Source organism: Pseudorca crassidens, chromosome 2 (assembly GCF_039906515.1).
Source record: "Pseudorca crassidens isolate mPseCra1 chromosome 2, mPseCra1.hap1, whole genome shotgun sequence".
NCBI lineage: Eukaryota > Metazoa > Chordata > Mammalia > Artiodactyla > Delphinidae > Pseudorca > Pseudorca crassidens.
The window spans coordinates 145,862,272-145,889,804 of NC_090297.1; the positions used below are offsets into that span (position 1 = coordinate 145,862,272).

Sequence of the window (27,533 nt, forward strand, 5' to 3'; positions counted from 1 at the left end):
TACCATGGACCCACCTCCAGTCTGTACGTCTCTGCTCTGGATTTCGCAGAAGACTCTTTCTTAACTGGCATGTTCTACTCTGGCCTTTACTCCTCTAGTTCATCAAGCATACTGACTATGACTCTCCATTATGCAAAGTATTTTAGTGGTTTTTCGTTGCTTACAGACTAAAATCCAAACTGGGAAGGCACTTTACAATCAGAGCCCATTTCACTTTCCAACCTTAACTCCTGCCACTCTTTATCAATGGTACAGCTCTATTCACTGCTCTCCAAACATAACATGCACTTTTACATCTCTGTGCCTTTGTCCAAGCTGTTTTCTCTACTTAGAATGTGCCCTCCCTACTCCTTCTTCAAGCTCCAGCCCAATGTCAGCTCAGGAGAGCAATGGCTTTGGACCAGCCCAAATTGGGTTCAGGTTCCGGCTTTCCACCTTTTAACTGTGCTGCCCAGAGCAAGCTCAGGATCCCCATCTACCTAGTTCACAGTTGGTATTTGATAACCGTAGGCCACCCTAAACCTGGGAGTGTTGATCACCTATTTTCTGTTTCCATAAGCTATGGGATAGATAGCATCAATCTATATAGGTCTTAGAGAGCTACAATTTTTAATGTAAAAAAATTCACTATGTGAAGAGCTTTACCTATACTGCAAAGTAGGTTAAATTATTCCCATTTTACAAAGGACGAACTAGAGGAGCAGATATTAAGTAACTGGTCCCAGGTTATATATTCTGGTAAGTACAGAGCAGGATTCACACAGGTTTCTCTAACTCAATGTCTTCCTGCCCCCCACTACATTATACAACTTCACGTCTGTGTAACAGTGATTATCCCCTCCTCTAGACTGGAATCTTCAAGGAGTTTATCTCTTCAGTGCCAGATACAAAGTAGATTTTCAAGAAATGTTTGTTCCACAGATACTTCATGCATGTGTTCCTTTAGCAATGGTTGACAGATACCCACCAAGTGTCAATTTCAGGACCTCACTATTTTCAAGAACAATATGGCTTAGAATGACATTGGACTTTTAAAAAGCAATTGGAATTCACAATTACAGAAGGAGGTTCAGTATATCTCCCTAGAAAATGACACCTAACAGACCAAAAGTAAGAAAGAATACAGAATTGCTGAATAGAAATTAATAGGCCTAGCATCCAAATTGAAAAGGATGAAAAATTACCTCTGTTCACAAATGACATGATCTTATATGTAGAAAGCACTAAAGATTCTATTTAAAAAGTTATAACTAACAAATTCAGCAAAGGTTGCAGTATATGAAATTAACATGCAAAAATCAGTTGTATGTCTATACATTAACAATGAACAATCTGAAAAGGAAATTAATAATTCCACTGACGATAGCATCAAAAAGAATAAAATACTTAGGAATACACTTAACAAAGGAGGCAAAATATTGTACACTGAAAACTACAAAACATTGTAGGTATGACATCCATATTCATGGGCTGGAATACTTAATATTGTTAAGATGACATTACCACCCAAAGCTGTCTCTAGCTTCAATTAAATCCCTATCAAAATCCCAAAGATTTTTGTTTGCTGAAACAGAAAAATTCATACTAAAGTTAACATGAAATCTCAAGGGACCCCTGAATGGTCAAAACAATCTTGAAAAAGAACAGGAGAGTCGATCAAGATGGTGACATAAGGGGGTCCTGAACTCCACTCCTCCCATGGAGGCACTGAATGGACAGCTATATATGGAGCAGTTCCCTGTGAATAAATCGATAAAATATAAGAAAGTATCAAACAGAAATCATAGAGCTGAAGAATACAATAACTGAACTGAAAAATTCAATAGAAGGGTTCAACAGTTCAACAACAAACTAGATCAAGCAGAAGAAGAGATCAGCAAACTCAAGGACAGGGCAGTGGACTTCATCCAATCAGAGGAACCAAAAAAAAAAAAAACAAAAGAATGAAAATTAGTGAAGATAGCTTAAGGGACTTATAGATGCCATCAAGCAGACCAATGTATTATGAGGGTCCCAGAAGGAAAACAGAGAAAGGGGCAGAGCACTTATTCACAGAAATAATGGCTAAAAGCTTCCCTAACCTGGGGAAGTAAACAAACATCTATATCTAGGAAGCCCAAACAGTACCAAATAAGATAAATCTAAAGAGACCCACACAAAGACACATTATAATTAAACTGTGAAAAGTTAAAGACAGAGAGGACCTTAAAAGCAGCAAGAGAAAGCAACTTGTTATATACAAGCGAACTCCCATAAGACTACCAGCATATTTTTCAATAAAAATTTTGTAGGCCAGAAGGAGCAGCATAATATATTCAGATTGCTGAAAGAAAAACACTGCCAACCAAGAATATTCTACCTGGCAAAGCTGTCCTTCTGAATTGAAGGAGAGATAAAGAGTTTTCCCGAACAAAAACAAAAACAAAAAAGCTGAAGGAATTCATCACCACTAGACCAACCTTACAAGAAATGTTAAAGGGGTTTTTTTCAAGTTGAAAAAAAAGGATGCTAATTAGTAACAGGAAAACATGTGAACGTATAAAGCCTAATGTTAATGGTGAACACATAGTTAAATTCAGAGTACTCTAATGTTGTAATTGTGGTGGGTAGATCACTTATAACTCTAGTATAAAGGTTAAAAGCAAAAAGTTTTACAGACAACTACAAGTACAATAATTTGTTAATGAATACACAATGTAAAAAAATGTAAATTGTGACATCCAAAACATAAACTGTGTGGAGTGGAAGTGTAAAAACCTAGAGCTTTTGTATGCATTTGAAGTTAACTTGTTATCAGCATAAAATAGACTGTTACAAGTATAAGATGTTTTATGAAAGCATAATGGCAACCACAAAGCAAAAACCTACAGTAGATATACAAACATAAGGGAATCAAAGCATACCACTACAGAAAATCATCATATCACAAAGGAATAGAGCAAAAGAGGAACCAAAACACAAAGTAATTACAAAACAAACAGAAAACAATTAACAAAATGGCACTAGTAAGTTCATATCTATCAATAATTACTTTAAGTGTAAATGAACTAAATTATCCAATCAAAAGGCACAGAGTGACTAAATGGATTAAAAAACAAGATCCAGCTATATCATGCCTACAAGACACTCACTTTAGCTTTGAGGACACACACAGTGAAGGGATGGAAAAAGATATTTCATGAAAATGTAAACCAAAGAAGGCTGGGGTAGTTAAACTCTTCAACAAATGGTGCTAAGAAAACAGGATAACCACATGCAAAGCAGTACATTTGAACCCTCACTTTATACCAGATACAAAAATTAAGTTGATGAATCAAAAATCTAAACATCAGGGACTTCCCTGGCGGTCCATTGGTTAAGACTCCATGCTTCAACTGCAGGGGGCGCAGGTTCAATCCCTGGTCTGGAAACTAAGATCCCACATGCTGCGTGGTGCGGCCAAAAAAATCTAAACAACAGAATTGAAACTATAAAACTCTTAGAAGAAAACATAGGAAAAAAATTTCATGATATTGGATTTATCAGTGATTTCCTGGATAGGACACCAAAAGCACAGGCAACAAAAGTAAAAATAGATAAACTGCACTTCACCAAAATTAAAAACTTCCATGCATCAAAGGACACTATCAGGCTTCCCTGGTGGTGCAGTGGTTGAGAGTCCGCCTGCCGATGCAGGGGATGTGGGCTCGTGCCCCGGTCCGGGAAGATCCCATGTGCCGCGGAGCGGCTGGGCCCGTGAGCCGTGGCCGCTGAGCCTGCACGTCCGGAGCCTGTGCTCCGCAACGGGAGAGGCCACAACAGTGAGAGGCCCGCGTACCACACACAAAAAAAGGACACTATCAACAAAGTGAAAAGGTAACCCAAAGAATGAGAGAAAATATTTAGAATCTCATATCAATAAGGGATTAATATCCAGAATATATAAAGAATTCCGACAACAGAAAAACAACCCAATTCAAAAATAGGCAAAGGACTTGAATAGATATTTATCCAGAGAAGATATACAAATGGTCAATAAGCACATGAAAAGATTGTTCAATATCACTATTCATTATGGAAATGCAAATCAAAACCATAATGAGCCACATGAACCACACCTTTACACCTACTAAAATGGCTATAATCAAAAACAGAAAATAAGTGTTGATGAGGATGTGGAAAAATGGAGTCCTTGTGCATTGCTAGTGAGAATGCAAAATGGTGTAGCCATTGTGGAAAACAGTATGGCAGTTTCTCAAAAATTAAAAATAGAATTATCATATAATGCAGCAACCCACTTCTAGGTATATATTCAAAAGAAATGAAAGCAGGGACACAACAGATATTTGTATACCAATGTTCATAGCAGTATTATTCACAGTAGACAAAACAAAGAAACAACCCTAATGTCCACTGATGGATAAATGTGTAAGCAAACTATGATATACATGTAGAATGGAAATACTGCTCAGTCTTAGAAAGAAAGGAAATTCTGACAGACACTGCAACATGGATGAATCATGAAGACGTTAGGCTCAGTTATAATCATGACACAGAAGGGCAAATATTGCACAATACCACTTATATACAGTACCCAGAATAGTCAAACTCATAGAAAAAGAAAGTGAAATAGTGGTTTCCAGGGATTAGGGGGAAGAGGTACCAGGAGTCATTGTTTAGTAGGCACAGAGTTTCAATCTGGGATGATAAAAACATTCTGGAGACTGATGGTGGTGACAGTTGCACAACAATGTGAATGTTGAATTTTACATGTAAAAGTGGTTAAACTGGTAAATTTTCTGTTATGTATGTTTTATCACAAGAATTATTAGGTCTTGTCTAATAGATCTGCCGAATAGTGAATACATGCAATTTTCATACACATGTGGGCCATAATCAAACTGAATGTGTCCTAAGCCAGGAAAGGAATATAAGTACATTTTAAAAATTTATCATGAAGTTTATGCTCACCAACAACAAATATTAGCAAAAATTAACACACTGGTAAATTACTTTAAATTTCATTCATTTTAGCTAAAAGTTTTTATTCCAGGAATAATAAAATGGATAAACTTTGGCAAGTGTGATCAATTAAGAAAATAAGGTGAAATAAACAACAAGAGGAAATAATACATACGACATTTAAAAATCTTTGGAGCGTATATAGCAATATATTTGGAAACCTAGATAAAAGATAATTTATCTAGAAAATTTAAACTACCTAAAACTCTCATAGGAAAAGTAGGAAGACTAAAAAAAAAAAAAAAGCATAAACGTAGAAGAATTGAAACTGTGGTCAAAGCTCTATGCTCAAAGAAAGACTGCCCAGATATTCTTAATGAGAAAGTTCTACCAGATGGTCAAGAAACAGATAATTTCCATCTCATAGGAACTGTTTCAGAGGGTAGAAAACCATGGGAAGCTTCCACTCATTTGAGGATGCCAGCACAACTCTGATACCAAAGTCATAAAAAGCCAAAACAAGAAAAGAAAACCAGAAGTCAATCTTTGTTCCAGAAATTACCTTTAAAATTCTAAATTAAATAGCCGCAAATCAAATACAGGAATGGTTCAAAGAATACTCTCGATCAAGTAAGATTTATCCCAGGAATGGAAGGATGATTCAACATTAGAAACATTAGAAATCCATGTAACTCATGGGATTAAATAATTAAAGCAGAATAATCATATGATAACTCAATAGATGACAATAAAGTAAGCTTTTTTAAGTTGATAAAGAGGGTATGTCAAAAACCCAGAGAAAATATTCCCACTAGCTTCAAGAAAAAGACATTTTTGGGGTTTCCCTGGCGGCGCAGTGGTTAAGAATCTGCCTGCCAATGCAGGGGACATGGGTCGAGCCCTGGTCCGGGAGGATCCCGCATGCCGCGGAGCAACTAAGCCCGTGCGCCACAACTACTGAGCCTGTGCTCTAGAGCCCCCGAGCCACAACTACTGAGCCCATGAGCCACAACTACTGAAGCCCGTGCACCTAGAGCCGGTGCTCAGTGACGAGAAGCCACCGCAATGAGAAGCCCACGCACAGCAACAAAGAGTAGCCCCTACTCCCCGCAACTAGAGAAAGCCCGCGCGCAGCAACAAAGACCCAATGCAGCCAAAAATAAATAAATATTTTTTTAAAAAACAGTAATTAAAAAGAAAAAAGACATTTTTTTCCTGTATCATTCAAAACTGTACCAGAAGACCAAGTATAGTGAAACAATTAAATGCAGCAAGAGTTAAAATTGTTGGCAAAAACAAAACTGTCATTATTTGTAGATGATATGACCATCAATCTAGAAAATTCAAAGGAAACAACCGACAAATCACTAGAGCTAAAAAAAGATTTAAAGTAGATGCAAAATGATCAACTCAAAACAAAAATCAATACCTTTCCTACACAATAGCAATAATTCAAAAAGAAATGCACAAGACTTCTAAGAAATGATAAAACTTTATGTAAGAACATAAAGGAAGACTTGAATAAATTACTATTCAAGGCTGGGAAGACTCAGCATTACAGACATGTCAACTCTACTCAAAGATACAATTCAAAGCAAATCTAATAAATTCCAATATAAATACCAAAGGGGGTTTGAGAAACTTCACTTTTGAGGAATTCTAAGATTCATACAGAAGCAGCAATGTGCAAAAACAGCCAATGTAACTCCAAAAAAGAACAAAAAGGAGCACAGGACTTTCCTTACTGGGAATCAAGACATTCAAAACTCTAATATTTTAAACAGGACTAATTAAATAGATCAATGCAACAGAAAAGAGAGCCCAAAAATGAACCCGTGTGTATCTGGATATTTACAATATATTAAATGTGATCTTTCAAATCAGTGAGGGAAAGATTACTGAATAAAACAATTTTAAAATGTAGAAAGCATTCTTGGTGCAGGCCATACAAAAACAGGCAGCAGACCAGATTTGGTCCCTGGGCCATCCTTTGCCAACTCCTGCTCTATTCTATTCTCTGTATTGCCCTAAAGAAACACTTTATGAACAAGGAGGCATGAACAGGCAATGTACTGCAGCTGCATTTGCAAAAGAAAAAAAAAATGAGAGGCAACCTAAATTTTCAATAGAATAATTTTCAACAATAGAATAAATCAATTATCACATATCCACATTATGTCCAGTTATGCAGATCTACATACTCTAATATAGAAACATTTTCAAAACATAATATGAGGAGGGAAAAAAGTGAAAACTTAAAAATATTTATACATTTCTAAACCACACACACACATATATGTACATACAAAGTATGAAAGGTATGCAAGGCTACACTGCAATCTGATAACAACGGCTACCTTTCATGGGAGGAAAGTGAACAAGGTGTGTCTGTTTGGGTGATGAGTGCCTTAGAGGAACTTCAGCCTTATCTGTATTTTTTTCAAGATCATATGGTCATAAATGACTTCATAAAGTATAAAGAATAAAAGAATAAAAAAGGAAATCTAGGAATCTTTCCACTAAATGACCCTAGAGCCTGGCCACCTCCCCTGAGTATAGAGAGTCAAGGCACATGGGTGGAAAGATGGAATCCAGACGACCATCACACCCAAGTCGTGGCTGCTCATGGCACTGGGGTCCTCCCTCTCTAAGCAGCACTGAGGTCCATTGGGACTATTAAATAAGCCTAGGATGTCACAGCTATGGCCTCAGCTATATCCTGTTCAAACACAGAAACAACAGCTTAGGGCAAGGCCTGCTTCTAAAGCAAACTTGACATTTAAAAATCTAAAACTGACAAACAGGTAAAGCATTCCAAAATAATTCACCAAATGATGGCACAGAAAACTCTTCTAGTGACATTCAGTTAAACATAGTAGATGAGACATCTCTGCTCCCTTCACAAACCCCATTAAAATGAAAAGTAAACATTTGAAAAGGTATAAATCCACAGACAAGGAATGGAAGAGAAGTGAACAGCAAGTGAGCAAAGTCAAACCATCTTTATAAGATAGAAAGCAGATGAATGAATTAGCAGAGCTGAGATACCTGAATACTACTAGATGCCAAAGAGAAGAAAAGTCACTCATATACCAGGTCCCCAGAAGTCCCAGGCATTAGAGATACCATATACCACAGACAACAACAGTAAACCACGGAGGAAAAAACCAGAGATTGGTTAAAAACCTGGGTAATGAGCATATGGACCACAAGGATAAAGATCCTTCTTTCTCCCCATCCCCACCCCGACCCATGATGAAGTTTTTTTTTTCCATAAATAAACTCCATCAAAGAGATTCTAAAGTCAGGGACAATAAGCACAATGACATTTCAGAATTACCAAAGGTATCTGCATTAAGCTTCTAGAGAGAAAAACAGAGTACATACAAGGAATCAAGAATTAAATGGCATTTCTCAACAGTACAGCTAAAAACTAGAAGACAAATAATATCTTGAAAATTTTCAGGAGAAATTACTTTTCAACCTAAAATTCAGTGCTAAGATAATCAATTAAATGTGAGGGTAGAATAAAGAGAGTTCTAGAAATACTAGGTTTCAAAAAAAATAAAAAAGTATCACCCATGATCCCTTTCTAAGGAAGCTACTAAAGGATGTGCTCCAGCAAATCAAAGGGAGCGGAGGGGAAACAAGGAGATCTGGGGCCCAAGACACAAAGATTCAGCCTAGGAGAGAGGAAAGGGGACATGTCAGGACAACAGCCACAGAGCAGATCTGAAGAGAAATAATCCAGATGGGAAGGGAGGATGGAAGGTCTCCAAGAAATATTTTCCAGGTAAAGAGAACTGACAGATTACCAGAGACATCTGACCACATGGAAAATAAAACACTATTCTCAGGGATTTTTCCAATTTTATTAGGGAGTTTGGAAAGAAGTGATGACAGTAAACCAATTAATCAAACAAAATAGGCAAGGCAATTCTTAATCTGAGTTGCGGAAACAGGTGACTAAGAAAGAAAATGCAATTCTAGAACATTAACTGGTTTGGCAGGGAGCCACACTTAACATAGTGATGATAATGTAAACACTGAGTTCTGATTTAACAAAAGGGAGAGATATTATTACATTAGGAGGAGAAGTGGGGAGTACATCTAAGAGGCTAAAACCTCATGTAGAAATCACTCAATATTTATAATCCATAAGTGAAGAATAATAGAATATACTTTAAAAAGACAGGTAAATATCAGAAACAACTAAGAGAATTGAAAGTTGTAGTGGGGTGAATTGGGAGATTTTGATTGACATATATACACTAATATGTATAAAATAGATAACTAATAACCTGCTGTATAAAAAATAAATAAAATAAAATTCAAAAAAAATTGTTGCTAATGGAGATAAGAACATAAGAGTGGGAGGAATGGAGAGAGCTCTTCTATTTATTTATCTAAATGAAGCCTTGTGTAATATTTGACTTTTGAACCATGAATCTATTTTTTTTAAACTTCCTGGGTTTCAGTTTTTCACACTGTAAAATAGGGATAATGATGATATTTACCTATCAAGCTACTATTAAAATCACACGAGATAATGCAGTAAAAGTGCTTTGGGAACATTCTCACTTCCCTTGGACCAATTTTTCAGAAGCGTTCTTCCACAGACAAGTTGTGTGGAGCCACACTTAAAACACAAGTTGTCTAAGAACTGAGGGCTGTTTTGTCGACTCATCGAATGCCAAATCTGCACAAGCAGCAAGGAGATGGGACGTGGATGAGTAATCTAAGTGGCTTGGGTTTATCATGGAAGACTCCTAGTCTGAAATCAAGGAGGCTTGAATAGATCATGAGAAACTGGATTTGACTTCTTTCTATCAAACTAACCATCTGTTTTTAGAAAGATTACTTATAAATTCCTCATCTCTAGGTTCCTCATCTGTAAAACTGGAGGTAGTAACACTTGCCCTGAAGGGTTGTTGTGATGGGTAAATAATATAATGAACATGAAAGATCTTTGTGCAGTGTCTGGTGCAGTTCCTTCTACAGCACAGGATGGCAGTTACAATAGTCGCACATCCATCTGCTCCTGAGAATGACAACTTTAACCTTCAATTTCTAACATAAACTAAGCATCCAGGGTCAACTAAGCAAAACTAGCAGGTAAGTCCACCCTCTTCCCTTTTCTCTCAATAATCTTTGATTAGATACCAATACTTATTCACTGTAGAAAAGGCTGAAAATATAAATGAGTCAAAACAAGAAAACATGCACCATAAATAATGTGACCATTGACGTTTTAGTGTATAACCTTCCATACGCTTTTCTATGTTTCAATTTCTAAATAAAAATGCATTTTTATTATACCTACTATTTCATATTCTTCATTTTCATCTTCTCACAGAGAAATTATTTCAACATCATCACTTTCAAAAGCTGCATAGTTGGCTTGACAGATGTCCTGCACCGTTTATATTATACTCTTTCCTGTCACCCTTCAGGGGTTAAAAAGTGGCCGTTCCAACACTCAATCTGGCCTACTGAGTGGATTACAGGGTTGACACCAGAGGAGAAAGCAAGAGCCACCTTAAATTGTGTGTTTCAATACATGTTGGTGATCAAGAGTACATTGATTCCAACCCAGCTCATCTCAAAAAAGGCCAGCAGCTGCTTGATATGCTTTTTAAAGCAACATTTATTTCTAGGCATTGAAAGGAATGTGAGATATTTTGGAAGTCCTGCGCATTTCTGACATCTCAGAGATTTAAAAATGAATAGATAGACAAAGATTTACTGAGCTCTGCCCACCAGAGCAACAGCCATCTCTACCCACCACCAGTCCCTCCCATCAGGAAACTTACACAAGCCTCTTAGATAGCCTCATCCACCAGAGGGCAGACAGCAGAAGCAAGAAGAACTACAATCCTGCAGCCTATGGAACAAAACCACATTCACAGAAAGACAGACAAGATGAAAAGGCAGAGGGATATGTACCAGGTAAAGGAACAAGATAAAACTCCAGAAAAACAACTAAATGAAGTGGAGATAGGAAATCTTCCAGAAAAAGAATTCCGAATAATGATAGTGAAGATGATCCAGGACCTCGGAAAAAGAATGAAGGCAAAGATCGAGAAGATGCAAGAAATGTTTAACAAAGACCTAGAAGAATTAAAGAACAAACAAACAGAGATGAACATTACAATAACTGAAATGAAAAATACACTAGAAGGAATCAATAGCAGAATAACTGAGGCAGAAGAACGGATACGTGACCTGGAAGACAGAATGGTGGAATTCACTGCTGCGGAACAGAATAAAGAAAAAAGAATGAAATGAAATGAAGACAGCCTAACCGACGTCTGGGACAACATAAAAACAACATTCACATTATAGGGGTCCCAGAAGGAGAAGAGAGAGAGAAAGGACCAGGGAAAATATTTGAAGAGATCATAGTCGAAAACTTCCCTAACATGGGAAAGGAAACAGCCACCCAAGTCCAGGAAGCGCAGAAAGTCCCAGGCAGGATACACCCAAGAAGAAACATGCTGAGACAAATAGTAACCAAACTGACAAAAATTAAAGACAAAGAAAAATTATTGAAAGCAACAAGGGAAAATGACAAATAACATACAAGGGAACTCCCATAAGGTTAACAATTGATTTCTCAGCAGAAACTCTACAAGCCAGAAGGGAGTGGCATGATATATTTAAAATGATGAAAGGGAAGATTTTACAACCAAGATTACACTACCCAGCAAGGATCTCATTCAGATTCAATGGAGAAATCAAAAGCTTTACAGACAAGCAAAAGCTAAAAGAATTCAGCACCACCAAACCAGCTTTACAACAAATGCTAAAGGAACTTCTCTAAGCGGGAAACACAAGAGAAGAAAAGGACCTACAAAAACAATCCCATAACAATTAAGAAAATGGTCATAGGAACATACATATCGATAATTACCTTAAACGTGAATGGATTAAATGCTCCAACCAAAAGACACAGGCTCGCTGAATGGCTACAAAACCAAGACACAGGCTCGCTGAATGGCTACAAAACCAAGACACATATATATGCTATCTACAAGAGAATTACTTCAGATCTAGGGACACATACAGACTGAAAGTGAGGGGATGGAAAATGATATTCCATGCAAATGGAAATCAAAAGAAAGCTGGAGTAGCAATACTCATATCAGATAAAATAGACTTTAAAATAAAGAATGTTACAAGAGACAAGGAAGGACACTACATAATGATCCAGGGATCAATCCAAGAAGACATAATAATTATAAATATATATGCACCCAACATAGGACCACCTCAATACATAAGGCAACTGTTAACAGCTCTAAGAGAGGAAATCGACAGGAACACAGTAATAGTGGGGAACTTTAACACCTCACTTACACCAATGTACAGATTATGCAAACAGAAAGTTAAAAAGGAAGCACAAGCTTTAAAGGACACAACAGACCAGATAGATTTAATTGCTATATCTAGGACATTCCATTGAAAAACACCAGATTACACTTTCTTCTCAAGTGTGCATGGAACATTCTCCAGGATAGATCACATCTTGGGTCACAAATCAAGACTCAGTAAATTTAAGAAAATTGAAATCATATCAAGCATCTTTTCTGACCACAACGATATGAGATTAGAAATCAATTACTGGGAAAAAACCGTAAAAACCACAAACAAATGGAGGCTAAACAATACATCAGTAAACAACCAAGAGATCACTGAAGAAATCAAAGAGGAAATCAAAAAATACCTAGAGACAAATGACAATGAAAACATGACAATCCAAAACCTACGGAATGCAGCAAAAGCAGTTCTAAGAGGGAAGTTTATAGCAATACAAGCCTACCTCAAAAAACAAGAAAAATCTCAAATAAACAATCTAACCTTACACCTAAAGGAACTAGAGAAAGAAGAACAAACAAAACCCAATGTTAGCAGAAGAAAAATCATAAAGACCGAGCAGAAATAAATGAAATAGAAACAAAGAAAACAATAGTAAAGAGCAATAAAACTAAAAGCTGCTTCTTTGAGAAGATAAAGTTGATAAACCATTAGCCAGACGCATCAAGAAAAAGAGGGAGAGGACTCAAATCAATAAAATTAGAAATGAAAAAGGAGAAGTTACAACAGACACTGCAGAAAAACAAAGCATCCTAAGAGACTACTACAAGCAACTCTATGCCAATAAAATGGACAACCTGGAGGAAATGGACAAATTCTTAGAAAGGTACAACCTTCCAAGACTGAACCAGGAAGAAATAGAAAATATGAACAGACCAATCACAAGTAATGAAATTGAAAGTGTGATTAAAAATCTTCCAACAAACAAAAGTCCAGGACCAGACGGCTTCACGGGTGAATTCTACCAAACATTTAGAGAAGAGCTAACACCCACCCTTCTCAAACTCTTCCAAAAAACTGCAGAGGAAGGAACACTCCCAAACTCATTCTATGAGGCCACCATTACCCTGACACCAAAACCAGACAAAGATACTACAAAAAAAGAAAATTACAGACCAATGTCACTGATGAATATAGATGTAAAAATCCTCAACATAATACTAGCAAATAGAATCCAACAACACATTAAAAGGATCATACACCATGATCTAGTGGGATGTATCCCAGGGAAGCAAGGATTCTTCAACATATGCAAATCAATCAATGTGATACACCATATTAACAAATTGAAGAATAGAAACCATATGATAATCTCAATAGATGCGGAAAAAGCTTTTGACAAAATTCATCACCCATTTATGATAAAAAAATTCTCCAGAAAGTGGGCATAGAGGGAACCTACCTCAACATAATTAAGGCCATATATGACAAACCCACAGCACACATCATTCTCAGTGGTGAAAAACTTAAAGCATTTCCTCTAAGATCAGGAACAAGACAAGGATGCCCACTCTGGTCAGTAAGATTCAACATAGTTTTGGAAGTCCTAGCCACAGCAATCAGAGAAGAAAAAGAAATAAAAGGAATACAAATTGGAAAAGAAGAAGCAAAACTGTCACTGTCTGCAGATGACATGATACTATACATAGAGAATCCTAAAGACACCACCAGAGAACTTCTAGAGCTAATCAATGAATTTGGTAAAGTAGCAGGATACAAAATTAATGCACGGAAATCTCTGGCATTCCTATACACTAATGATGAAAAATCTGAAAGAGAAATTAAGGAAACACTCCCATTTACCATTACAACAAAAAGAATAAAATACCTAGGAATAAACCTACCTAGGCAGACAAAACATCTGTATGCAGAAAACTCTAAGACACTGATGAAAGAAATTAAGGATGAGACCAACAGATGGAGAGATATACTGTATTCTTGGATTGGAAGAATCAATATTGTGAAAATGACTATACTACCCAAAGCAATCTACAGATTCAATGTAATCCCTATGAAATTACCAATGGCATTTTTTTACAGAACTAGAACAAAAAATCTTAAAATCTGTATAGAGACACAAAAGACCCCAAATAGCCAAAGCAGTCTTGAGGCAAAAAAAACGGAGCTGGAGGAAACAGACTCCCTGACTTCAGACTATACTACAAAGCTACAGTAATCAAAACAATATGGTACTGGTACAAAAACAGAAACATAGATCAACAGAACAGGAGAGAAAGCCCAGAGATAAACCCACACACCTATGGTCAACTAATCTATGACAAAGGAGGCAAGGATGTACAATGGAGAAAAGATAGTCTCTTCAATAAGTGGTGCTGGGAAAACCAGACAGCTACATGTAAAAGAATGAAATTAGGGCTTCCCCGGTGGCGCAGTGGTTGAGAGTCCGCCTGCCGATGCAGTGGACATGGGTTCATGCCCCGGTCTGGGAGGATCCCACATGCCAGGGAGTGGCGGGCCCGTGAGCCATGGCCACTAAGCCTGCGCGTCCAGAGCCTGTGCTCCGCAACGGGAGAGGCCACAACAGTGAGAGACCCGCGTACTGCAAAAAACAAACAAACAAACAAACAAACCAAAACAAAAAAGAATGAAATTAGAACACTCCCTAACACCATACACAAAAATAAACTCACAATGGATTAAAGACCTAAATGTAAGACCGGACACTATAAAACTCTTAGAGGAAAACATAGGAAGAACACTCTTTGACATAAATCACAGCAAGCTCTTTTTTGATCTACCTCCTAGAGTAATGGAAATAAAAACAAAAATAAACAAATGGGACCTAATGAAACTTAAAAGCTTTTGCACAGCAAAGGAAACTACACACAAGACGAAAAGACAACCCTCAGAATGGGAGAAAATATCTGCAAACGAATCAAGGGACAAAGGATTAATCTCCAACATATATAAACAGCTCATGCAGCTCAATATTAAAAAAACAAATAACCCAATCCAAAAATGGAGGGAGGACCTAAATAGACATTTCTCCAAAGAAGACATACAGATGGCCAAGAAGTACATGAAAAGCTGCTCAACATCACTAATTATTAATGAAATGCAAATCAAAACTACAATGAGGTATCACCTCACAGTGGTTAGAATGGGCATCATCAGAAAATCTGCAATCAACAAATGCTGGAGAGGGTGTGGAGAAAAGGGAACCCTCTTGCACTGTTGCTGGGAATGTAAATTGATACAGCCACTATGGAGAACAGTAGGGAGGTTCCTTAAAAAACTAAAAATAGAATTACCTATGACCCAGCAATCCCACTACTGGGCATATACCCAGAGAAAACCATAATTCATAAAGACGCATGCACCCCAATGTTCATTGCAGCACTATTTACAATAGCCAGGTCATGGAAGCAACCTAAATGTCCATCGACAGACAAATGGATAAAGAAGCTGTGGTACATATATACAGTGGAATATTACTCAGCCATAAAAAGGAGCGAAATTGGGTCATTTGTAGAGACGTGGATGGATCTAGAGACTGTCATACAGAGTGAAGTAAGTCAGAAAGAGAAAAACAAATATTTTATATTAATGTATACATGTGGAACCTAGAAAAATGGCACAGACGAACTGGTTTGCAGGGCAGAAATAGAGACACAGATGTAGAGAATAAACGTATGGACACCAAGAGAGGAACGTGGCGGGGTGGTGGTGTGATGGATTGGGAAATTGGGATTGACATACGTCCACTTATATGTATAAAATGGATAACTAATTAGAACCTGCTCTATTAAAAAATAAATAAAATATAATTCCAAATAAAATGAATAGATATATACACATATACATACATATACACATATATAAATGCAGTATATATATGCTACACACAGTCATAGCATATATACACAATACATATCATACACTGTAAATAAATACATACTGTAAAAATATATCGCACTAAGTATGTGCATATTATTTTGGAATGAAGTGACTATTTTACCTTTCCATTAATAATAGGAACACTGGAAACTCAAGGTCTGCTACCTCCAGTGGGTAATTTGGATTTTCTGGGAGGAAAAAGAGACCCAGATTTGGAAACACACATCCAAAGCTTCAGCATGTACATAATAAGATTGTGCTTCTTCCTAAGCTCATCTATAGAAAACTGCTAGGCACTAGACTATGCTGTCGAAGCAGAAATCAGGGTCTCTCACATAAAGAATCTCATACCACAAGCCACCTAGAAAAGCCCTTTTCAACCATTTACATTCAAGCCGTGGAATCTCAACTTTGGCTCAGTATTCTTTCCCGAGGCTATAGTTCCCCAGGGTGAGGGTTTGTGCTGCGCACTTGGACGGGAGAATGGACAAGAGTGCCCTGGCGGCAGCAATGATGAGAGAGCTGCCCCTGCATTGCTCAAGCCTAAACTGAGAGGGATGGGAAAGGCAGCAGAAGCCCCAGAGCTGACCAGACCAGGTGGGCTGAATATCTGAAAATTGCCTCCATTTCAAGCCTTCTCTCTGTCAGATAGCAGACTCAGTAATGGAAAGTTAAAAAAGAACCTTTGAAAATGCTTTTGTCTTTCTAAACATATTTGAACTAAAAGGTGGAATTATTTGCAGCATTCTACCACTCAGACCAAGAGGGGTTAAGGCACGGGTTCAGATTCCCACAGAGAAGAAAGTGTATAACCAGTGAATTGCACCATGTTTCCTGCATTGTTAATGATCCTTTGGAGTGGGAGACAATGAGGGGGGCGCCAAGAGGCCGTCATCCACCAAGGAACACATTGTTCATAACAACGGGCATTGCTTTTTTGAGACCCAGGGGCCCAGGTGAGGGCTAGCAAGCTACTACAAAGGCTAATTTAACGTGTGGGATTAATATGTTAATTTGATGCTCTCCTGTTTGGTTAAGTGTTGCATTTCTATATTTCTAAGTCTGGCATTCAAATCTCTTTATGGGGGGACTATTTGGCCTCTCTAACCTCTTTTCCTCCATCCTCCCCAGTGACAGCCCCTTGACTGTCAAAGCAGCCTCCTCACCTGAGCATGGCATGCCCACGCCTGACTCCAGGCTGTGTGTGCTATTCCCCTAGCCTTGAGCCTGTCTTCTTTCTACTTACCTATCCAAATCCAAGATCTTAATTCCTCAGAATCCTACTCAAGCCCCAGATCTTTAAATAAACCATTTCTAAAAGCTTAGCTCACTCTGACCACCACCCCATAAGAACATCAGCTGCCTCTATGACTCATTTGGGTCTCTCTGCACATAATGCCTTATGCTGGTCCTCAACTGGTGTGCACACATCTTGCCTCTCCAACCAAATCATAAACTCGTGGGGATGGGGATGATGACTAACCGCTCTTCTCTTCCACTGTTAGCTCTCTGACATGGAGCCATAACCTCACCTTACTTGACTCCCCAGTAGCATCAACACCATTGACCACTCCCTCCATGAAGTACCTTCTTTTTCTTGGTCTCTGTGAAATTATCCTCTAGATTTCCCTCCCACCTCTTGGTCCCTCCTTCTCTAACTTCTAAATGTTGGTGTCCTCAGTTCATTCCTGGGCAGTCTCCTTTTCCTCTCTTTCTGTACTCCCTCTCTTTAGAAAGTCTCAGACAATTCCACAGCTCCAAAATATCATCTACATGCTCCCAAACATCTGCCTCCAGCCCAGACCTTTCTTCTGAGCAATGCCTGGGAAGAATAGGCCAATTAGTATTTTATGATATTTATGAAGACAAGTCCATTTTTTAAATATAAATCACTTAGCTCCTCATGGAGAAAAGCTCTCATTCCGTGGTTTTATTGCCTCTCTACTCCAAAGGAGCCACTGCAAAGATGATCATCCTGATAGGAGGCCAGGTGAGATACCTTATTCATGGAGAAAATCAACTAATAATAGACTGTACCATTAAACACTGATAGACTAGTACACTGTATTCACTGAAGCACCAAAAGAATATGCAAAAAAAGGAATGAGGAGGGAGGGATCAAGTCTTTCACTCAGAGTTCCCTAACTGCAATGTGTCTCCCACATAGGGCGCTGAAATTTTTTTTTCCTAGATGAGCAAACTCAGAAACAAAGGACCAGGTTGACTCTGCCTAAATGGGCTCAGTCTAAGAAGGGTTCTGGTCTGAAGAAAAGGGTCACTGACAGGAAGCACTTGATCTCTGTTTGTCGAAAGGAATGCAAGTGGTGGAGGAATAGAAGATCATGAGCCATTGTCCAACAGAATAACTCTTCTCAGACCAGTTTGCTTTGTATTCCTTCAGCAAGTTAGCTGGGCTATGATCACTGACCTCCAGTGAAAAGGTTTTCTGATCAGGCCAACTGCCATGTACATCTTGCCAACTGGTGAGTCAGGGTTCCACAGAACCAGGAAACCATTGGGTGGATCATGCCAATAGTTTTACAATCAATTATCCTTTCAAGTTGACTGATCTCTCAAACTCCTCTTCAAAATCAAACTGATCAATATAACTGATAAGCTGAATGGACATCACCACAGAGCTATGGGTTCTTTCTGACACAGCAGAGCATCAGGTCCCTCCAAGAACCATTAGACTGACCGTCCATGATTTTCACTGGAGGCATGTTTTCTCAATTAAGTCTATACATAGAAATTTTACTGCTTCAGATAGGACATAAATCAGCTCAGCAGGACACTCTTGGGGCAAAGAAGAAGGGACAAGGGCTGGGGGAGGAGGATGTATTTAAATTACTCAATGAAATGGAAATCAGGGGTAGGGTGGGTGAGCAGCTTGAGATATAGATTCTCCTTTGTGTAGGAATAACTAACAAGCACCCTGAAGGTGTCGTACATCAAAGGAGAGATCAAAAGCTTTAAATGATACATTAAACAAGATGGACTTAATTGATATATATAGGACATTCCATCCAAAAACAACAGAATACACATTCTTCTCAAGCGCTCATGGAACATTCTCCAGGACAGATGATATCTTGGGTCACAAATCAAGCCTTGGTAAATTTAAGAAAATTAAAATCATATCAAGTACCTTGTCCAACCACAACGCTATGAGACTAGATATCAATAACAGGAAAAAATCTGTAAAAAATACAAACGTATGGAGGCTAAACAACACACTACTAAATAACCAAGAGACCAATGAAGAAATCAAAGAGGAAATCAAAAAATACCTAGAAACAAATGACAATGAAAACACGACGAACCAAAGCCTATGGGATGCAGCAAAATCAGCTCTAAGAGGGAAGTTTATAGCAATACAATCCTACCTTAAGAAATAAGAAACATCTCAAATAAACAACCTAACCTTACACCTAAAGCAATTAGAGGAAGAACAAAAAACCCCCAAAGTTAGCAGAAGGAAAGAAATCATAAAGATCAGATCAGAAATAAATGGAAAAGAAATGAAGGAAACGACAGCAAAGATCAATAAAACTAAAAGCTGGTTCTTTGAGAAGATAAACAAAATTGATAAACCATTAGCCAGACTCATCAAGAAAAAAAGGGAGAAGACTCAAATCAATAGAATTAGATATGAAAAAGGAGAAGTAACAACTGACACTGCAGAAATACAAAAGATCATGAGAGATTACTACAAGCAACTCTATGCCAATAAAATGGACAACCTGGAAGAAATGGACAAATTCTTAGAAATGCACAACCTTCCGAGAATGAACCAGGAAGAAATAGAAAATATGAACAGACCAATCACAAGCACTGAAATTGAAACTGTGATTAAAAATCTTCCAACAAACAAAAGCCCAGGACCAGATGGCTTCACAGGTGAATTCTATCAAACATTTAGAGAAGAGCTAACACCTATCCTTCTCAAACTCTTCCAAAATATAGCAGGGGGAGGAACACTCCCAAACTCATTCTACGAGGGTCTCACCCTGATACCAAATCCAGACAAAGATGTCACAAAGAAAGAAAACTACAGGCCAATAACACTGATGAATATAGATGCAAAAATCCTCAACAAAATACTAGCAAACAGAATCCAACAGCACGTTAAAAGGATCATACATCATGATCAAGTGGGGTTTATCCCAGGAATGCAAGGATTCTTCAATATATGCAAATCAATCAACGTGATACACCATATTAACAAACTGAAGGAGAAAAACCATATGGTCATCTCAACAGATGCAGAGAAAGCTTCTGACAAAATTCAACACCCATTTATGATAAAAACCCTGCAGAAAGTAGGCATAGAGGGAACTTTCCTCAACAAAATAAAGGCCATATATGACAAACCCACAGCCAACATCGTCCTCAATGGTGAAAAACTGAAACCATTTCCACTAAGATCAGGAAGAAGACAAGGTTGCCCACTCTCACCACTATTATTCAACATAGTTTTGGAAAATTTAGCCACAGCAATCAGAGAAGAAAAAAAATAAATAAAAGGAATCGAAATCGGAAAAGAAGTAAAGCTGTCCCTGCTTACAGATGACATGATACGATACACAGAGAATCCTAAAGATGCTACCAGAAAGCTACTAGAGCTAATCAATGAATTTGGTAAAGTAGCAGGATACAAAATTAATGCACAGAAATCTCTGGCATTCCTATACACTAATGATGAAAAATCTGAAAGTGAAATTAAGAAAACACTCCCATTTACCATTTCAACAAAAAGAATAAAATATCTAGGAATAAACCTACCTAAGGAGACAAAAGACCTGTATGCAGAAAATTATAAGACACTGATGAAAGAAATTAAAGATGATACAAATAGATGGAGAGATATACCATGTTCTTGGATTGGAAGGATCAATATCGTGAAAATGACTCTACTACCCAAAGCAATCTACAGATTCAATGCAATCCCTATCAAACTACCACTGGCATTTTTCACAGAAGTAGAACAAAAAATTTCACAATTCATATGGAAACACAGAAGACACTGAAGAGCCAAAGCAATCTTGAGAAAGAAAAACAGAGCTGGAGGAATCAGGCTCCCTGACTTCAGACTATACTACTAAGCTACGGTAATCAAGACAGTGGTACTGGCACAAAAACAGAAATACAGATGAATGGAACAGGATAGAAATCCCAGAGATAAACCCATGCACGTATGGTCACCTTATCTTTTTTTTTTTGGCGGTACGCGGGCCTCTCACTGTTGTGGTCTCTCCTGTTGCGGAACACACGCTCCACATGCGCAGGCTCAGCAGCCCAGCCGCTCCATGGCATGTGGGATCTTCCCAGGCCGGGGAATGAACCCACGTCCCCTGCATCGGCAGGTGGACTCTCAACCACTGTGCCACCAGGGAAGCCCTGGTCACCTTATCTTTGATAAAGGAGGCAAGAATATAGTGGAGAAAAGATAGCCTCTTCAATAAGTGGTGCTGGGAAAACCGGACAGCTACATGTAAAAGAATGAAGTTAGAACACTCCCTAACACCATACACAAAAATAAACTCAAAATGGATTAAAGACCTAAATGTAAGGCCAGACACTATTAAACTCTTAGAGGAAAATATAGACAGAACACTCTATGATATAAATCACAGCAAGATCCTTTTTGACTCACCTCCTAGAGAAATGGAAATAAAAACAAAAATAAACAAATGGGACCTAATGAAACTTCAAAGCTTTTGCACAGCAAAGGAAACCATAAACAAGAAGAAAAGACAACCCTCAGATTGGGAGAAAATATTTGCAAATGAAGCAACTGACAAAGGAATAATCTCCAAAATTTATAAGCAGCTCATGCAGCTCAATATCGAAAAACAAACAACCCAATCCAAAAATGGGCAGAAGACCTAACTAGACATTTCTCCAAAGAAGATATACAGATTGCCAACAAACAGATGAAAGAATACTCAACATCACTAATCATTAGAGAAATGCAAATCAAAACTACAATGAGATATCATCTCACACCGGTCAGAATGGCCATCATCAAAAAATCTAGGAACAGTAAATGCTGGAGAGGGTGTGGAGATAAGGGAACCCTCTTGCACTGCTGCTGGGTATGTAAATTGATACAGCCACTATGGAGAACAGTATGGAGGTTCCTTAAAAAACTACAAATAGAACTACCGTACGATCCTGCAATCCCACTACTGGGCATATACCCTGAGAAAACCATAATTCAAAAAGAGTCGTGTACCACTGTGTTCATTGCAGCTGTTTACAACAGCCAGGACATGGAAGCAACCTAAGTGTCCAACAACAGATGAATGGATAAAGAAGATGTGGCACATATATACAGTGGAATATTACTCAGCCATAAAAAGTAACAAAATTGAGTTATATGTAGTGAGGTGGATGGACCTAGAGTCTGTCATACAGAGTGAAGTAAGTCAGAAAGAGAAAAACAAATACCGTACACTAACACATATATATGGAATCTAAAAAAAAAAAATGGTCATGAAGAACCTAGGGGCAAGACGGGAATAAAGACGCAGACCTACTAGAGAATGGACTTGAGGATACAGGGAGGGGGAAGGGTAAGCTGGGACATAGTGAGAGAGTGGCAGGGACATATATACACTACCAAACGTAAGCAGCCAGATAGCACAGGGAGATCAGCTCGGTGCTTTGTGACCACCTAGAGGGGTGGGATAGGGAGGGTGGGAGGGAGGGAAACACAAGAGGGAAGAGATATGGGAACTTATGTGTATGTATAACTGATTCACTTTGTTATAAAGCAGAAACTAACACACCATTGTAAAGCAATTATACTCCAATAAAGATGTTTAAAAAAAAAAAGGAGCGATCAAATCGAGAATTGGCAAGAAGTAGTGTCTCTCTACTGATGCTTCAAAATGTTTCCACTTAGTAAAAGATTTCTGTGCTGAACACAAATTCTAGCTCCCCGGGAGAGTACTTGTACAGAGAAGCAGCATGCTGCTTTAGCAGTAACTCCTCTTCATTCCACCCTGCTTGGTGCCTTGTGAAAATGCCTTTTGTCAGCTTCCCACAGCTCTGGGCCTCAGTGAGTCACAGCCAATATTCACCCCTCTCATAAAGCAGCAGGGTACCAGGAAGGCTAACTCCTCCCTACCCTTTTCTTTCTTCTATATATATTTTGTGCATCACTAGACCAATGAGCATTTTGCCGTCACTAGACCAATTAGTGTCTACCCTGCTACAAAACAATCTCCCTATATAATGTTCAATAAGCCTCAGCCTTAGTGAGTTCTTCCAGTATGCAATCTATATTCTTCATGCTGCTGTGTAAGCTTATCACCTCTTAGATGCCCCTCAGTGAAGTCAGAAAATATATTCACTCATTCATTCAGCAAGTATGTACTGCATGCTTCCTCTGTGCCAGGCATCATAAGTGTCAAGGATACAGATCTCTGATTTCATGAGGCTTACAGTCTGGTGAGGGAGATAAGGATTAAATAAATTATGGTATAAAAATACTTCATGGTAACTGTGATAGGTACAGCAGAAGAGACCACGTACCAGGTGCCCCCAAATGAGTTACTAATTGGGACCTGATTGACTTAGGAGGGTCAGTGAAGGGTACCCAAACAAGCTGTCATTGAAGGTGAAATCTGAAGGATGAAATAGGAGGGAAAGGAGCAAGAGCATTGTAGAGATGGAAAAGGGGGAGCTGGGGCTGGAGGGCCCAGGTATGTAAACGAACAGAAGGAAGGACAGAGTGCGAGGGGAGAGAGGCAGAGAGGATGGAGAGAGGTAGCAAGATCGAGATCAGCCAAGGCCTTATAGGTCACCTTAAATATTGTGGACTGAGCCCAGAGAAAACGGTATGCCACTAAGGATTTTAAGGACAACAGCATGGTTCGTTAGGTTTTTATTGAGAAGCATCATTTACTACTATGAGAATAATGAACTGAAGAAGGTAAAAGTGGAAGCAGGGAGACCAGTTCAAAGCTACTTGGTAGACTGGGCAAGAAATGGTAACAGTGGGGTTAGGATGATTCAGTGGAAATGGAAACAATTTTTAAAAATTAAGATCTACCTAGGAGGTAGAACGTACAGTACATACAGGTAGAACTGGGAGAGAGGGAGGTACAAAGGATAACTTGATGGTTTTGGCCTTGAGTGACTAGAAAGATGACGGTGGCTTTTGTAGAAAGAGAGAATGCTAGAGGCAAAGGAGCTAATTGGAATTATTGGGGGACGGGGGTCCACGAGGTCAGTATTAAGCATGTTAAGTCTGAGATATCTGTGAGATATTCAAGTGGAGAGGTTCAGTAGCCAGCTGGATATACAAGGCACCACATCAGTAATAAAAATCATTCTATATTATAGCAGAGTCAAACACCATATTCTTTTACTTTTCTTTTTTTTTTTTTCTAGAAAAGGGGTATGTTCCAGAACCGTATTATTCAAAATGGAAGCCACTAGCCACAAGGGGGCTACTTAGATTCAAATTAATTAAAGTTAAATAAATTAAAAAACTAGTTTTTCAGTGATGCTAGGTGCATTTCAAGTACTCAGGGTGGCTCATGACTACTTGTATTGGACAACACAATGGACATTTCCATTACTGCATAAAGCTCGACGGGAAAGCCCTGGCTAGAACGTCAGAGGGCTTCCTATTTACAACACTCAGCTCTGACTGGTCTTTCAGTGAGCGTTCAACTGTCACCAAGAAATAGAATCCTACTGTATTTTGTGTCCCAGACAAAGCTTTGAGGTTGAAGATGAAGAAGATATGGGAAAAGAAGTAATGATAATCCTTGTTATTCAGATATCTTTCAATCCATCATAAAAAAGAAACAACAAAACAAAACAGATGAAGCATGAAAGGCATGGGGAGAGTGTATAAGAGGCATGCGGAGAGAGCCCATATTTTAAAAATACTATCAGATCAACTGGGGAGACTAAAATCAGATGAAATTAAGTACCAAGGAGGCATTAAGTGCTTATTTGGATTTTGACAAAAGAATGGTAAATTTATAGCCAATATTTTACAATAACTATAAATGGAGTATAACCTTTAAAACTGTGAATCACTATGTTGTACACCTGTAACATATAATATTGTACAATAATATTGTACCTCAATTTTAAAAATGAATGGGAAATGGATTCATGAAAGAGAGGGAAGGATGTAACCCAAGTGGGGAAACAATTTATTCAAAAGGCTGTGTACATCTGGAATGCCAGCCATGTTTTTCTGAAAGAAAACAGAATCTGTGCTGAACTGTATAAGAAGCAGAGTAATGGAGAAAAGTCCTTAAGTGGACAAGTGAAAGAAGAACTAAAGAACCCAATTTGGAAGCATTAATTGTGTACTGACTTACTGAGGCTAACTCAGACATGCAGCTAACCACTGGGGATATAAGTGATAATGGGGTCCTGACCTTGTGCTCAAGGAGCTCCTAGTCTAAACAGCCATAGCCAACCACCAGGCTGTCAGGATGCAAGACAGGTGATAAAAATAGGTTTTACAACATGCGTTCTTGCTCAATAAATATGTAAACTAAACACCACATTTGCAATATACAAGACGTATATCTCACCAAAGAAATGCATGTTCAGAAATTACTATACACCTGGGAGCTTGAATTGTGGGTGGAAGCTCAAATGAGGTGAACACGTGAAGGTCCTGGAATGAGCTGTGATGGGGCAGAGCAGACATTCAAGTGCTTCATCCTGTGAGCATGTCTTTTCATTGTCTTCCTTCATTTTTAACCAAAATTAACAAGCCAGACACTACATTGCACAGCGTGGGTTACTCCTTTAATATTTTAGAGTCCTTAGATTTCTTAGTAATGTAAGCCATGGCTCAAAGTCTACGGAGCTCTGCATAAGATTAAGTTCAAGGTTAATGTCAGACCCTTCATGAGGGAACATGGAAATGTGCCATAGGGCTTCAGCCGGGGCTGAAAAGAATTTTCTGGCTTTCATGGCTGATGACTGGGTTTCCCACTTTGGGGAAGACTACTTAGATTTGACGGTGAAGTTTGTAACCTTTATGATACCACCCTTTACGGTTTTTCTTTGTGTTACAAAGCCATGACTTTCATTCAAATTCTACTTTCTACTGGAATTCACTGGCATTTCTTTCCTGCTGATTGCTGGGTACTAGTACTGAATAAAATACTTATCTGTAAACATACATAAACATATTTAACTTCCTTCAGGAGCGTTATTTTTGTTATGTGCTTTGTATCAGTTTTTATTGAAACAACTGTCCACTTGTACTATGGCTATCTTTATAGAAAAACACTCAGATGTATTATATTTTGGTGATGTTGGCTTTTTGAAATACATTTGCTTTAGTTGCAAATACGGGGGGAATTTACCCACGTTAATCATTTCCCAGTAAACTTCTTGTGTTTTACTGCCTGCCATGAACACTGATGCTAGCATATTTCTTTTTAGATACTTTCTTTCAGGGTTATCGGAATATTGCTGCATATTCAGAATTGATGATTTCCTATAAGATTCTAATACATACTGTGCCACACTTACATGATAAAACACTTGCTCATAGTTTAAAATCACTTAAAATATGTGTGTAAAGAAAAATGCTTAATTTTCCAAATCATTTGCCTATAGAGTGCGAATGTGTCTTAAATCCTTACCTGATTTTTATGCTACTGCAACTTATTAAAATAGCAATGATTGAAAATACCAGTACTACTCAGTATTGGCAAGGGCATTCTCAGGCACTGTTGGGTAGGAATGTAAATTGGCAAACTTTGTCCACAGGGCAGTTAAGAAACAGGTAAGCAAGTATGTATGGCAAAACTTAAAAGTGAGAAAAACCTTTAACTTAGCAATGTTACACTGAAGAATGCACCCTGGTTATGATAGTCATCTCAATGCAACTGGTAACTGCAGAAAAACTGGAAGAACATGTTAATAATAGGAGACTAATTAAATAAGTTATGACACATCCACATAATGGAATTTTATGAAGCCATTAAAAAGGGTTGTTAGAGGGCTTCCCTGGTGGCGTAGTGGTTGCGAGTCCGCCTGCTGATGCAGGGGACACGGGTTTGTGCCCCGGTCTGGGAAGATCCCACATGCCACAGAGCGGCTAGGCCCGTGAGCCATGGCCGCTGAGCCTGCGCGTCTGGAGCCTGTGCTCCGCGATGGGAGAGGCCACAACAGTGAGAGGCCCGCGTACCGCAAAAAAGGAAAAAAAAAAAAAAAAAAGCGTTGTTAGAAATGCATTTGATGACAAAGAAAGGCGTCCTGATACAACTGTATCTCTAGTATAACAGCATGTTTTAAATGAGGTGTGTGTGTGTGTGTGTGTGTGTGTGTGTGTGTGTAGAGAGAAAAAATTTAGAAGA

The 27,533-nt window shown here is 38.4% G+C and overlaps 1 protein-coding gene across 18 annotated transcripts in view; it reads right to left on the reverse strand.

Moving 5' to 3' along the window:
• Positions 1–27,533, reverse strand: part of HHAT (hedgehog acyltransferase) — a 363,049-nt gene that overhangs the window by 68,795 nt on the left and 266,721 nt on the right. The gene's annotated exons all lie outside the window — the stretch shown is intronic.